This window comes from Pongo abelii, chromosome 19 (assembly GCF_028885655.2).
Source record: "Pongo abelii isolate AG06213 chromosome 19, NHGRI_mPonAbe1-v2.0_pri, whole genome shotgun sequence".
NCBI lineage: Eukaryota > Metazoa > Chordata > Mammalia > Primates > Hominidae > Pongo > Pongo abelii.
Window position 1 is genome coordinate 87,471,676 of NC_072004.2, and position 13,751 is coordinate 87,485,426.

Here is a 13,751-nt window from a genome sequence, read left to right on the forward strand (position 1 = left end):
CCATCCCATGCCCACTGTGCACACACCCTGAGCAGCAGCCCCTAACCTCAATATCCTCTACCCTTCCCAGAGGCGCCACCAGCTCCTTTACACAGTTTAGTTTTCCCTTCTCCCAACAATGGCCGTCTGTAAGAGGCCCTAGGTGCCTGGAATTTGAAATTGTTTTTCTTCCCTCCCTTCCTGAGGACCAGATTGTTCCTAAGTTCCAGGCTGCCTGGCCAGTGCAGGCCTGACTTGCTGGCACCTAGGGTTGCATTAAGGATATGGATTTGTTTTTGCAGGACTGCTCATGAGCGATGGAGTGCTGGCGTTGGCTTCCTTGTGAAAGGCACATGGCAACTAGGCATGTATTTGCAGGGAAGGAAACTTCAAGAATAAACAGAAAATACACACACTCCACATCCTGCCAGCCAAGCCCCAGCCTCCCCAGTTCTGACAGGTGATCCATTCTGACTTCCTTACCGAGACACACACCCAAGCCAACTGAAAGCCTTGAAGCATGGCGGGTGGGAAGGAGAACAAACCCAGATTCTCCACATTCTAGGGGTGTGGGCTTGAAAAACTGAAATAAGGTCCACATCTGAAACCCAGGGAAAGCTATGCCTACCTCTTAGGGTTATTGCGAGAATTGGAATTCAAGCTTATAACATGCCTATCCCAGGCCTGGAGAGTGGGTGCCAGGGCATGCTAGCCTTGTCAGCATTCTTTTTGGCTCCTCCAACATACCAGTCTTCTCTACCTCAGGGCCTTTGAATGTGCTCTTTTCTCTGCCTAGGATACCCTCTCCCATCCCTTCTCCTCTCACTCTCTCCTTGTGAATGATGCCCCTCATCCTCCAGGTTCCAGTTTAAATGTCATCTTCTCCAGGAGCATTTTCCTAGCTACCCCTGATGCAGGAGAGAGCCCCCATCCCACCCCACCCCAATAATTGTTCTCTATATAGTTTGATTTCTTTGAATATTTATCACAATTTCTAAAAATTTTTATTTGCTCTATCTTCCAGTCCAAATTTTAAGCTCCTTGAGGGCTGCTCTCTGCTGTGGCAGAATTTGTGCCTAGAATTTGACAGGGGCTCAATCAAAATCTGTTTAATTAATAAATAAATGCCATTACTTTGTGTAGGCTTAATTAGTTCAAGGGAGAGATCAATAACAGCCACTAGAACCCAGAATCCCTGACCCTGTGGACAATTTTATCTCCAGCTGAGGTAAGATGAACAATAAATGGCAGTGGCAGAAAAAGGCATAGCCAAAAAGGCCAAGAACACTAATGGTCTTATTACCAGAAAGGACATTGCAAAAATGCAAACTTTTTATTGTGTGTTCTATAATATGGGGCCAGTATACTACACCAACTGGGCATTTCCCCCCATTTCTGCTTGAGAATCTTCCCTACCTGCATGAACGTGTTGACTTAAAAACATCTAAACCACCTAAGAATTTAACAGCAGACTGGATGAAAAAAATACTGTCAGTGACAAGTTAATACATAGGAATTCACAATTAACTTCTATCATACAATACAGATTTCTGAGGGCCTTGGATTACAAACAAATGTGATTCTACACTCAATAGCTGAAAAACTTGCTCAGAAAACAAAATACAAAATTTCTAAACCATTCCAGAGACCTATTTTAAAAAGCATAAAATAGTCTACAATAACGATTTGGTTAAGTGCTTTGAAGGTCAGAGTGAGTTAGAGTTAGGAAAAAATTAAAAGAAAGAGTTTTGGCCAAGGTCTTGAAGAGAGTGATTGAACAGAGATTGGCACCAAAAAATTATAACGTTTTAGAACTGGAAGAAGGATTCTTTTTATTATTAAATATAGCCCACTTATTTACAAATGCAGAAAATGGAGCCCAGTGTTCCCCACCCCCTCACCCATTTCCTACAGGAGAGGAGGGTCAGGACATTAGGAGCCAGGGCTCCCAGTCTTTCCACTACATCATCCAGGCCATTTTAGAAGGAGGTGGGGCAACATCTCAGCCAGGGCATCAAAACAAGTGAGCAGGATGTGATAGTGGCTGTAGCAACCAAACTAGGCTAGAGACGTGACAAGAAACGCTCGAAGGTGGATGGAGGGTGGCCGGCGGCCGGTTTCCTCACAGAACACCCTTATTTTTGGCCTGTTGACTTGCTGAGCAGCACCTGAGTCATCCCCCTCGAGGCTTGTAACCAACTCAAATAGAGGAGCTTACACATCACTCCTTTCACTTTGGGCATCGTGGGTGCCCACCAAATATGTGTTGATTTGCTTTGACTCTGATGCTGGGCCTTTAAGTGTGAGATGGGGGAGTCTGTGTTTGCTACCACCAGAGGGTGTTCTGTTTATGCTAGAAAAGTGCAGAGCAGGAAAAAAATATATAAACCACCTCTTTTATAGATAGCAGGCATTGCTCCTTTTGAATTAAAATGCTTTTGTTAGTGTGGAAAGAGTTGAGCTGGAAGAATGTGTCAGAGACTGGAAGAACAGCACAGAGGTACCATTTTTACCCTCCCTTTGCTACATCCAAGCATGGTACCATGGGTGTGGTCCCCTTTCTCGAGCTGGAGAAAGAGCCTCCCCAGAGACATTTGGATTCCAGCTCTATTTTTTAATAGCCACATGACCTTGGGCATGACTTTGACCTCTGTGAGCCGCACTCTCCTCTTCTGCTAACATTTGGGAAAGCATTTCAGCATTGTGCATGGCAAACAGTAGGTGCTCAAAAAATACCAATTCTTCTTTACTTACTGATAAAAGTAGCCCAAAGGGAGTGGACAGGCTGCATGGAGACAGGGAAAGCAACTTTTAAGTGGTCTGGTGGCACAAAAATGGGAGTTTGGGGAAGACAAATGGGAAGTCTGATAAAGATACCAGAGACTGGGTAATTTATAAAGAAGAGGTTTAATGCGCTCACAGTTCCATGCAGCTGGGGAGGCCTCACAATCATGGTGGAAGGTGAAAGGCACGTCTTACATGGCGGCAGCCAAGAGAGAATAAAAGCCAAGTGAAAGAGGGAACCCCTTATAAAACCATCAGATCTCGTGAGACTTATTCACTACCATGAGAACAGTATAGGGGAACTGCACCCATGATTCAGTGACTCCCACCAGGTCTCTCCCACAACACGTGGGAATTATGGGAGCTACAATTTAAGATGAGATTTGGGTGGGGACACAGCCAAACCTTATCAATAGAGCACTGAGGAATTGTCAAATCAGGAAACAAACCCAAAAACTTCTCAAGAGGAAGAAATGGGGCCATGGTTAGAAATGAAGAGCAAGGTTCAGAACACTCGGGCATGCAGCCCAGTACCACCAAGTCAAGAGCATTTGAGTGAGTTCTATTCCCTCTTTGGATCTCAGCGTTTTCAAGTAAAAATAAGGAAGTTTTAATATTGATCACTGAGGGTCCTTATAGCTCTATGGTTCAATGGCATCATACATGACCACGGCAAAGGGGAGAGGCTGGAGCAAAAGAAACTCCTCCCTGGTTGTCTTTCTCATCAACGGCAGAAGCCAAATAGACAATCACATCAGGACCTAGTGGACTTAATGATCCTCAGAATAGTGTCAAAGAGATAAAGGTGAAGTGCACTATTTTCAGCCCAGAGGGTCTCCATTCTTTCCAGGTTCCAGCTATATTGGGGGAAGCTGCATGGGAGGCGTATTAAAGGGAACAATCCAGTCTATCACAAAAGGCCCTGAGATTGGACGACGCGGTAAGAAAATCCATTAAAACTGCCTCTGGCTTTGACCATGTTTGCCTATAAATTAAGCTCCGGTACCTAAGCCATTTTCTCTTTCCTGCCCTTCAAGGTTGAAGGAAGAGAAGCTAACAGGATGAAATAGGAATTCAAAGTGCAAGTCCCTCATACCAAAGAGCTGTCTCAATTACATCCTGACCCCTTTTAGTAATGTGGTCAGGGGTGTGCTTGCAGTTGGTTTAGTCCCCTGACATTTCACCACCTCCAAGATAGGCCTGGGACTGCTGAGACTCCAGTGGTAACCAACCCAAGGATCCTGAGAACTTCCCAGTGCCCAAGCTGGCAAACAAAAGAACATGAGTGTTGTTTGAGTTGGGTAAGCTGATACTTCTCTTCCTTTCCAAACTATCTCGGTCTGTGGAAGCTGGATATATTAGTTTCCGCAGGTTGCAATAACAAGAGACCACAAACTGGGCAGGGGTAGGTGGGGAGGGGGTTGAAATAACAGAAATGTATTTTCTCAGAGTCCTGAAGGCTAGAAGTCTAAAATCAAGGTATCAGCAGGGCCGTGTTCCCTCCGAAGGATCTGTTCCATGCCTCTCTCCTGGCTTCTGGGAGCCTCAGGCATTCCTTGGCTTATAGATACTTCCTTTCAATTTCCCACCTTCTCATAGGGTTTCTTCTATCTCATCACAGCATCTTCCCTCTGTATATGGCTGTGTCTAAATTCTCCCTTTTTATAAGGATATGGGTCATATTGGATTAGGAGCCCACCCTACTGTCTGCAGTAATTGAGCTATACCCAAAGATGAGTATGACCTCATCTTAACTAATTATATCTGCAATTACCCTGTTTCCAAGTAAGGTCCCATTATGAGGTCCTAGAGGTTAGGTCTTCAACATCTTTTGGGGAGCACAATTCAACCCATGACAATGGGCTTCTGTAATTTGTGATCAAGGGGTCAAGATTTGAAAATAACATTCCTGAAAGATTAAAGACCATGAAGATGTACTCCTTGTCCCGTGTCCTTCAGCAGAAACAATACATTTTGTTGGACACCAACACAAGCAGTTCCAAGCCAGATACTGGCTTATAATCTCTCTCTCTCTTCACCCAGCCCACAGCTAACTCCCCCATGAGTTGCCAAACACTCATTATACATTCTCGTCACCAAGAGATGCCACTGGAATGAACCTGCACCAAAGCTGTTTATGTGACTAATGAAGCTCCATTACGTTGCATCCAAGTAGGAGTAAAATTTATATTCTACTCAGTGAAGGAGGGCTTTCTTGGGGGAGGGAATCACAGATGGCTGGGAATAGAGGCGGGCATTTAGAAAAAGCCACATATATGAACAAATACCAACACTGCAACACTGTAAAGGTATCTTGTATCAAGTTGGAAACTGTTTCTCCAAACCTCCACAAAAAAAAAAAAAAAAAAAAAATCAAACTAGAATACTTTCGGGGGTGGTGGGGGAGAAGGCATCCCCTTTTCTCCTTCCATGGTTTCAGGTACAGAAAGTTGGGGGTAGTTATAAAAAAGGCTCCATCACTGGTGTCTCCTAACATATTATTTCTATATTAGTATTATCAGACTTGTTAGCCAAAGACAGATGCCGAACAAAAAGCTGATCACATTTCCCAATCTTATTTGCAAACAAGCGTTCATTTCCTGCTTATCAAGGCACAGTGCGGGTACTTTGTCCATTCAAATCATTGTCTTAAGCCAGTGATGCAAACCAATGAGCAAGGTTCACCCCAGCCAGAGCCTGAACGCTCAATGTCATTGAACTCAAGGAGCAGATAATTAGTATTGAAAGGTGTGATTGCAGCCCAGCCGGCCAGGTAATCAGCCCCTGATTTCTCTTCAGGACTCTAGACCAGTTGGAAATCTTAGCCCTAGAGGAGGCTGGAGGGAATTATCCTGGAAGTGTAGTATCCTTTTTCAAATATAAACACCAGACAATTACAGCAGCCAGTTAGCCCTTCCTTGCTCAGCACACTTGCGTTTCAGGCAGTGATTGGAAGGGACCCCAGCTCTGCCCAGGCAGCTGTCTCCCAGCCTTGGCTCCCCAGGGCTCTTCCATCAGCTCACTAACATCTTCCAAGACTGTCGCAACCTTGAGATGTCTCTGCAGACTGAGCCTCCTCATCTCGGTGCTTGTTTTGCAAACATTTGGCTGCTTCATGGGAACCTGCCTCAACCTGAGGCCTGAGCTCCCTCTTGGCTGGGATGGTGAAGTCTTCTTGAGAAGGGCTGATCTCTTTTCTGATCACTCAGATCAGATGGCTTGGAAGTGACAAAGTGAAATGCATCTCTCTGCCATCCCTTCAAAGATGGAATGCCAGTTCTCCGTTCTCAGCAGCTAACAGCCAACTTTGACATAAAACTTGGTTGAATATTTAAATGAACACTCACATTGGAGCAAAATTTTTAGGAAAGCAGCTAAAGGTTCAAAACAGGTCCCCAGTCTCCTTTCTAACCCTGAGTGGCCCCTTCTCTCTGGACAGGGATGCCATCTGACAGGGAAGATACATATGGAAATACAGTTGCTTCTATATCAAAGAATGCTTTCTCCATTTTCTTTACGGTGCTTTGCTTTAACCAAATTCACAATGGCTAACATAGTTAGACAGCAAAATAAACATGAGTGGCCATAAAACACTGACTCTTCCAGACTCTGATGGAGGCTGTGCAGCCAGCTACCCGCCCCTGGACTTGGAGGGAGGGCCTAGTGTATAAACAAAGTTTGCATGCAAGACTCCATGTATTATCAACATATCACATTCAGGCTCCTGCCAACCCCACAGCAGACACATAACTCTACATTATGTAATGTGGAAATCAGCAAGGCTTTGAGAAAAGTGGCTTTTTGTTCCTTAGAACCTATCTTCCACCTAGGGTAGATGTCCTCCCAATCAAGCCAAGCAACTCTCCGTGGCCACCCCCCAGGCCAGGGGCTCAGAGCCTCAGGCCACTGCTGCTCCTTCTTTCTTCTAGAAAGTGCTGAGCTTTGGAACACTGGGCAAAGGCCTTCTTGCCTTCTAAATTAGCTTTCTCTTGCTTCCATTACACCATACTTTTTTCTCCCAACTTTTTATTAGGAAATTTTTCAAATATCCAGAAAATCTGAACCACTCCTAAGACCTATTTTTAAGTTATTAGTCTCTCGTGAATGGCTCTTGAATTCTTCTCCTTTCCTCCAAGTAACATTTTTCAAGATACCTGTTGTGGGAAACATGTGGCATGGGATGTCAGTGCCCCACATGGCTGCTCAAGTTGTAATCCAGGGCTTCTCTCGGTTTTCTTTCAGAGATGAGAAGAGTCCAGGCTTCAGTTACAGACAGACCGCGGTTCTTCCTAGCTAAACTCTGGATGTGTTTCTTTACTGCTCTGAGCTTGAGCTTGCCTTCAAATGGTGGTGGGCATGACAGCCAATCCAACTATCCTGTAATGAGCACTTATTAGATGCCAGGAACTCTTCCACATGACACCCAGGGTGTCTAATCCTCATAGTAACCTCAAAGGGAGGCACTAGTGTTATCCCCCATTGTAGATAATCAGGCTGGAAACCCAAGCCTACTGCCTGTGGTGCTATAGGAAGCACACAGGGTGTTTATGACACACTTAGCACAAAGCCTTCACTCATAGTGGCTTTTCAACAAAGAATTCAAGGATTATTCTCATCAATAGTGGCAACATTTTTGCAGAGGGCACCCAATCAGCACACAATCATAGCTGAGAACACAGACTGTAATAAGCGCTTCTCATTGTCCTGGCCTTCTACACACCATTCTTTTAGCATCTGAGTTTGTTATCAGTGGCCTAGCACTAATGGCAGCACCCCTAAACCAAGGCTTTACTTGGACAGCAATTTTCTGTGTAGCTGGCAAAGCCTCTTCTGCAAAGCAATGCTTTGAGTTCTGATTTTTAATTCCGAACACTGCATGGTATCGTTGTGATAATGGGAAATGTTGAAGTGCTGTCATTAGGTACTTCTACGTCATATCAGATAAACAGAATTCAGACACAAGCACTCACTACTGTAAACCTTTATTGGATGGATCATCTTTTTTTTTTAAGTGATGGAAATATATCAACTCTAAACTCTGTCCATATGCTCTACTGTAAACATGGCTTTTGGCATGGTGAAAATATTTCCAGACTGGTTCATCCCTCTTCTGTTCACTTCAAAGATATTTTCCGCAGTGGTTGCCATACAAATTCTAAACCCTAAAGATTCTGGGGCTGGTGCCCCATAGATGATTAGCTCTTCTCTAGGGTAAGGTATGGTTTCCTTAAAAGCAAATGGACTACCATCTTTCAGCCCAAAAAGCTCTTGACTGCCTCCAACTCCTCCTTCATCCTAAGCTCCTCCAAACTCACTCTCAACAAACTCTCCCACAAGGAAGCCTGTCGAAGATCTTTACAGTAAGTATCCTGGCCTTGGAAAAGGACAAAGAAAGGGCGAGCAGACACTGAATCTTGATGAGGAACTTTCTTTGAGTAAAAGGTAGAACTAGAACTGAAGCACAGAGAACGTGGCATAGCTTTTCTAAAGTCGCAGACCAAGTTGGTCAAAAGAAAGAGAGAACCCAGGAGTTCGGAATCCAGAGTGCTACTGTGCATTAGATCAGTAATAATTTCCATTAGCATTAAGTCCAGAGACCTTGGAACCAAAACAAATCCAACTGTAGAACAAGTGTTTTGGGGAAAAAAAAATGGAAAGCTCCCTAACAACATCATCTTTCTCACGGGGATGAAGTTTCAGATACACCAAGACAGGACACTTTATGAGTCGGATAAATGTGTATCCAGAATAAGAACAAAGAGATATACCCTGCATCTTCACTATTAATAGTTAAAGAATACAAGCTGGAATTTGGGGAGTGTTGAGGCTAGAGTTTGGGAAAAAGATTCCCAGTCCAGGAAAGGGACAAACAGCTACAGAAGGAACAGAATACTGACTGATCCAACAGTGAAACTCTCCCCAAAGGAGAGTTACAGGCAATTCCAGAGCTATATCTACACAAATATGATTCTTGCTGAAATCTAAAGAGAAGAAAGAGTGAAAGGCGAAGAGGGATGAGATAAGGTAGTAGGATCCACCAGGAGCCCACATACATTCTTGACAATTATAATTAAGGACTTGCTATTGGGACGGACAATCCTGCCAAGACATCTGGTCACATTAATCCTCCTTTGGGCTGTGGAAGTTCACCACCAGAGGTAGACGTGTCATTGCAGAGAAACAATCAAGGATGAGGAGAGAAAGGGATGTTTTAGGTGGGCTGGCAGCACAACTTTGTGGACTGCCCTGTTTTTTAACAAACCCACAGAACTCTGTGGAGCCAAGTGTTCTTCACGCTAGGCCAGACTTTCCTACCCCACCTTGGGGGTCTGCCAGTTTTTGCTGGCTCCCTCTCCAATGTCAAGCCTTCTTGTGAAATGACTGGTGCTTCCTGCTTCCCATCACACCCCCGACCCAGACACACCACCTCTCCCTGGGTATCCACCCCATGGCTTAATGAAAGGGAGCCAAGGGGCTCTTAAGGACAGAGAAGCCCCTGTTCAGAAGAGGAGAAAAAGAACAGAGTCACTTCCTTCCCTGTTTTCTAGGTTTCTTCTGCCTTTTTCTCTTCCCGCCGTCCCCTCCCATGGCCGCTGCTCCTTGGCCTTGATTCAGTACTGCATTCCTGCTTCTTTGTGTCCCAGCCTCCCAGCTTGCAAGGCCGTGGGGATGTTCAGAGAGGTACAGCTCCAAGAAATTCTCATCTCCATAGACCTGTCTACCCACCTCCCACCTGGGCTCCAGAGAAACAGCCAACATTCCTTCAGGCCCACAGAGAAAGGGTGTGACTCGAATTACTCAATGAAGCCTCCAAGCCAGCCTCTTATGCCCCCAAAACAATAGAGTTGTATTTTTCTTGGACTTCATTCATTTTATTTGGTTTCTCCTTTGATTCGCAGAAAGAACTCCTTTCCTTCCCTCTCCCTACCACCATTTTTCTTAATCCACCAGCTTCGCTCTTCCGGTAGAACCCAACCCCCCAACCCCAGTAGGGTGAAGCCTTGGATCATGAACTTGAGTGACGTCAGCGAGCTTGAGAAACGCCATCCGCCATCCGCTTCTCCTGGGCTTTCTCACACGTGGGAATCATCTCTTGGGAGTCTGCATCCCATCTCTGATCTGTTTGTTTTGGATGCTAATCCCAGGACGCTGGGTGAGGTGTTAGGCAGACTGACCTTTCCTGTTTTCTGAGTCAGTGATCTTAGATCACTAAGTCAGGTGCTAAGTGTTGAAAATTAAAATCAATGTGTGGGGCCTGCAAGAGGGAGACAAGAAGGTGGGAACAAAGGGTGAAAGGGGAAGGTGACATCTAGTTTTGGTAGAAACAAACAAAAACCTATCTATCTGCCATAAATCCATCCTCATCAAAAAGAGATTCTGGTAGCTGGTGTCTCGTGTGCCTATAGTCCCAGCTACTTGGGTAGCTAAGGCAGGAGGATCGCTTGAGCCCAGGAATATTAGGCCAGCCTGGGCAACGTAGTGAGACTCTGTCTCTAAAAAAAAAGGGGGGAATTGGAGGGATTGTATGTATTTGGTATAAGGCACACATTATGAAGAATATGATGTGGACATGAGTCCTCCCGACAAATTGCCTCTGAAAAGCTACAGCCCATCTTAACTCCCAAGGCAGCTTCCACTCAACCCCAAACAGCCAAATCTTCTGGTATTCAGGGAATTTTTGTTTGATTGTCTACTGAGCTCCTGACATATGTCAGGCTGTCAGGCTGCAAGGATTTTTTTTTTTTTTTTTTTTTTTTTTGAGACGGAGTCTCACCCTGTGGCCCAGGCTGGAGTGCAGTGGTATGATCTTGGCTCACTGCAACCTCCGTGTCCCAGGTTCAAGTGATTCTCCTGCCTCAGCCTCTCAAGTAGTTGGGACTACAGGCGCGTGCCACCACGCCCAGCTAATTTTTGTAATTTTGGTAGAGACCGGGTTTCACCATGTTGGCCAGGATGGTCTCGATCTCTTGACCTCATGATCTGCCCGCCTTGGCTTCTCAAAGTGCTGGGATTACAGGCATGAGCCACCGTGCCCGGACACAGTATCTTACCTCTGCACCAAGCTAGGGTATTTAAGGCACCACCAATTCCACCCCCAGCTTCTTTATCAAACAAACAGATCTGATGGAATAACAATGCTAATAATGCCAGGTGTTTGGCTTGGATTGGCTTTTTAAATCCAGCTTTTATCTCAGAAGTCAAAATCCTGAGCAGGCCCAAGACAATGCAGCCTAAACATCTTTAGAAACTCAGGACAACTTCTCATTTTAAATATGAGGAAACTGACTTGTTGAGAAGTGAACTGTTTTACAGGTCACATTAACATAGTTATAGAAACACAGAGGTCACATTTTTGGTCTAAGGCACTCCTGATTTACAATTACTCCCTGAAAGATCTATGGAGGTTGTACTGTACTGACAAAAATTGGCTTTTAGGTTTAACCAAATGCCCTACCCATCTGCCCAGTCTTTGTTGCAGGGCAGTCTTCAACCCTCCAATCTCCCATTCCAGCATAGAGCAGGGACTTCCTCTACTTCAGCATATCAAGGAAAGCAGGCACAATTCTTTTCAACAAATATCTGTTGAGTATCAGTTTTGTGCAAAGCATTTGCTCAAATCAAATAATAAAAAATACAGAGCCCACTTGTGAAACAAACCATCTCGTCATACTCTTCATAGACATGTTTTCAAAATTCAGCAACTCATCCTTTTTCCTACAAAATTCTGTTCTCAAGAAGAGACAACTTGACTATCAAATGAAATAAAATATCCCATTTTCTCTTCTCTGGGAAGCACACACACACATTTTTATAAAATAATAATTTACCTAGTAGGATTTACACATCACTGATATAAATATACTAGACCTGTCTAAATCAAAACTCCAACTACACACGAATTTTTTTAAGGCTCCGCAAAAAGAAAATGAGAAAAGCAAAACTCAACAACACCCTAAAGGAGTCAGATCCTCTTTCTATATTGTCAGGTAATTGTTAGCAGAAATCAGCTGTAATAACAAGCCATTTTAAAGGAATGCCAATTCCATTCTATCCTGCTTAAAGAAGATCCAGAATCCACCTTTGTTCCTAACCTGGGCAGTTTGGAGAAAATAACAATACCTTCTTTCAGAAACTGTGGGGAATCTGAAAGGTAGGATTCCTGCTCTCCCAGAGAAGAGCTGGCAGGAGAGGTGGCCGCTGTCAAGAGGGAGGCTAGTGTGAGCCCTGGGGTCAGCCAGGAGCACCCTGGAGAGAAGACCAGGACCATCAGAAGGGAGCAAGGTAAGGGGTGCGGCAGGGAGAAAGTGCTTTGCTTTCTGAAACTTAAAAAGGATCTCCACTCCTCAGTGTGGACTTGTGTGCCGCCAAGGCCTCCAGAGACTGCAGAACCACCAGTCTCTGGAAACGTCTCCTTCGTCGTCCTGGCTGACGGCATGTTTGCAGTTTGGGACTATTTTATGCAGCTGATTCCTTCCAAGAGTCTGAGGTTTAGGGTTTGGGTGAGCTTGCTGCTTAGCCTTTCCCCCCTTACCTTTTTATTCACAGTTTCCGACACACAAAGCACTTTAAAATATCCATGGAAACCTTTGTGACCACAGACTTAGAACACAGCTATGACCAAGTGTCAGAAACAGGCAAGGCATCCGCGAATGTCCTGCTATGTGGCATGAATGTGTTGCTTTCTCCTTTCCTAATCAGGTCCCAAAAGTGGCATTTCTTTGCAAAGGGCCACACAGACAAGGCCTTTAGCTAGAAAAGCACCACTGCCTGACATGCTGAATTAAGAATGAAGTTGCCCTTGGGTTGGTAAATTTGGGTAGTCGGATAGCACGCAGCCAGGCCTCTCCTAGCCGTTCAAGAAATGTTTGTGGAATGAATGTGCACTGCTTGTTTAAAGAGCATGCTGTCATTGTTAGAACACACTGGACACTTCCCAAGGCAGGAGTTTTAACATTTAAATTTTTCATTGTTCTTGCCCCCTACTCCCCTCAGCCTTCCTAGCTCCCCGGAGAGGGGCCTGAGCTCAGGGAAAGTCAATAAAATATATTCTTGAACTGACTGATCTTTGTCATTCTCATGAAATCCTCTGTCCTCATTCTGTCTATATTCACTGGAATCAATCCTTAGCAATGCCCTCACCCCATCCATTCCATTCTCTAACCAATTATACAGGAATAATTGCCAAAAATTAAAAGACTAACCCCAATTGAATTGGAATCTGGCTGTTTCATGGAGAAAACAGTTAAAGAACAATGGAAAGGACACCAAACTACTCAGAGAACCCTAACCCTATCTACCTCATGGTTTTCAGCAAGTCATAACCACCCGCCCTGTGTTTTGCCCTCTTTTTCCCTTAAAGGAGCATATAGCAACCCTCTTCCCACCTATTCTGCATGAGCAAGTTTTCAGCACCAGTGTTTGCTGTACCAAGGAAATGTGTTATCATTCAGACCTGGCTTGAACCAGAGAGTTCTAACCTCAATTTCCCCCAAAAAGAATGTGCCCTTCCTGTACGTGTTCCTTCAGCATTAGGGGACAATTGGGAACTCTGGGCAGATGGGGAGAATGAACACAAGAGCAAACAGCTTGAAGCAATGGAGATGCAGATAACAGAAGAAACCACTTGGGTGCCACACCTGCTATATGGCCTATGCAAAATGCAAGACAACTACGGAGATTCAGCAGTTCTCAGCAGGCAGGGCACAGTGGCCCACACCTGTAATCCCAGCACTTTGGGAGGCCAAGACAGGTGGATCACCTGAGGTCAGGAGTTCAAGAGCAGCCTGGCCAACATGGTGAAGCCCCATCTCTACAAAAAAAAAAAATATATATATATATACACACACACACACACACACACACACACACACACACACACAAATTAGCCAGGCATGGTGGCGCGTGCCTGCAGTCCCAGCTATTCAGGAGACTGAGGCACGAGAATATCTTGAACCCAGGAGGCGGAGGTTGCAGTGAGCTGAGATTAC

General features: G+C 44.8%; 2 long non-coding RNA genes across 8 annotated transcripts in view; both read right to left on the reverse strand.

Annotated features, from left to right (window-relative positions):
• Window positions 1–13,751, reverse strand: part of LOC103892893 (uncharacterized) — a 52,789-nt gene that overhangs the window by 24,274 nt on the left and 14,764 nt on the right. The gene's annotated exons all lie outside the window — the stretch shown is intronic.
• Window positions 7,739–12,297, reverse strand: LOC129051105 (uncharacterized). The gene is made up of 2 exons (XR_008515162.2): window positions 11,884–12,297; window positions 7,739–10,018 (listed from the first exon to the last, which is right to left on the reverse strand). It is a non-coding gene; the product is annotated as an uncharacterized LOC129051105 (long non-coding RNA).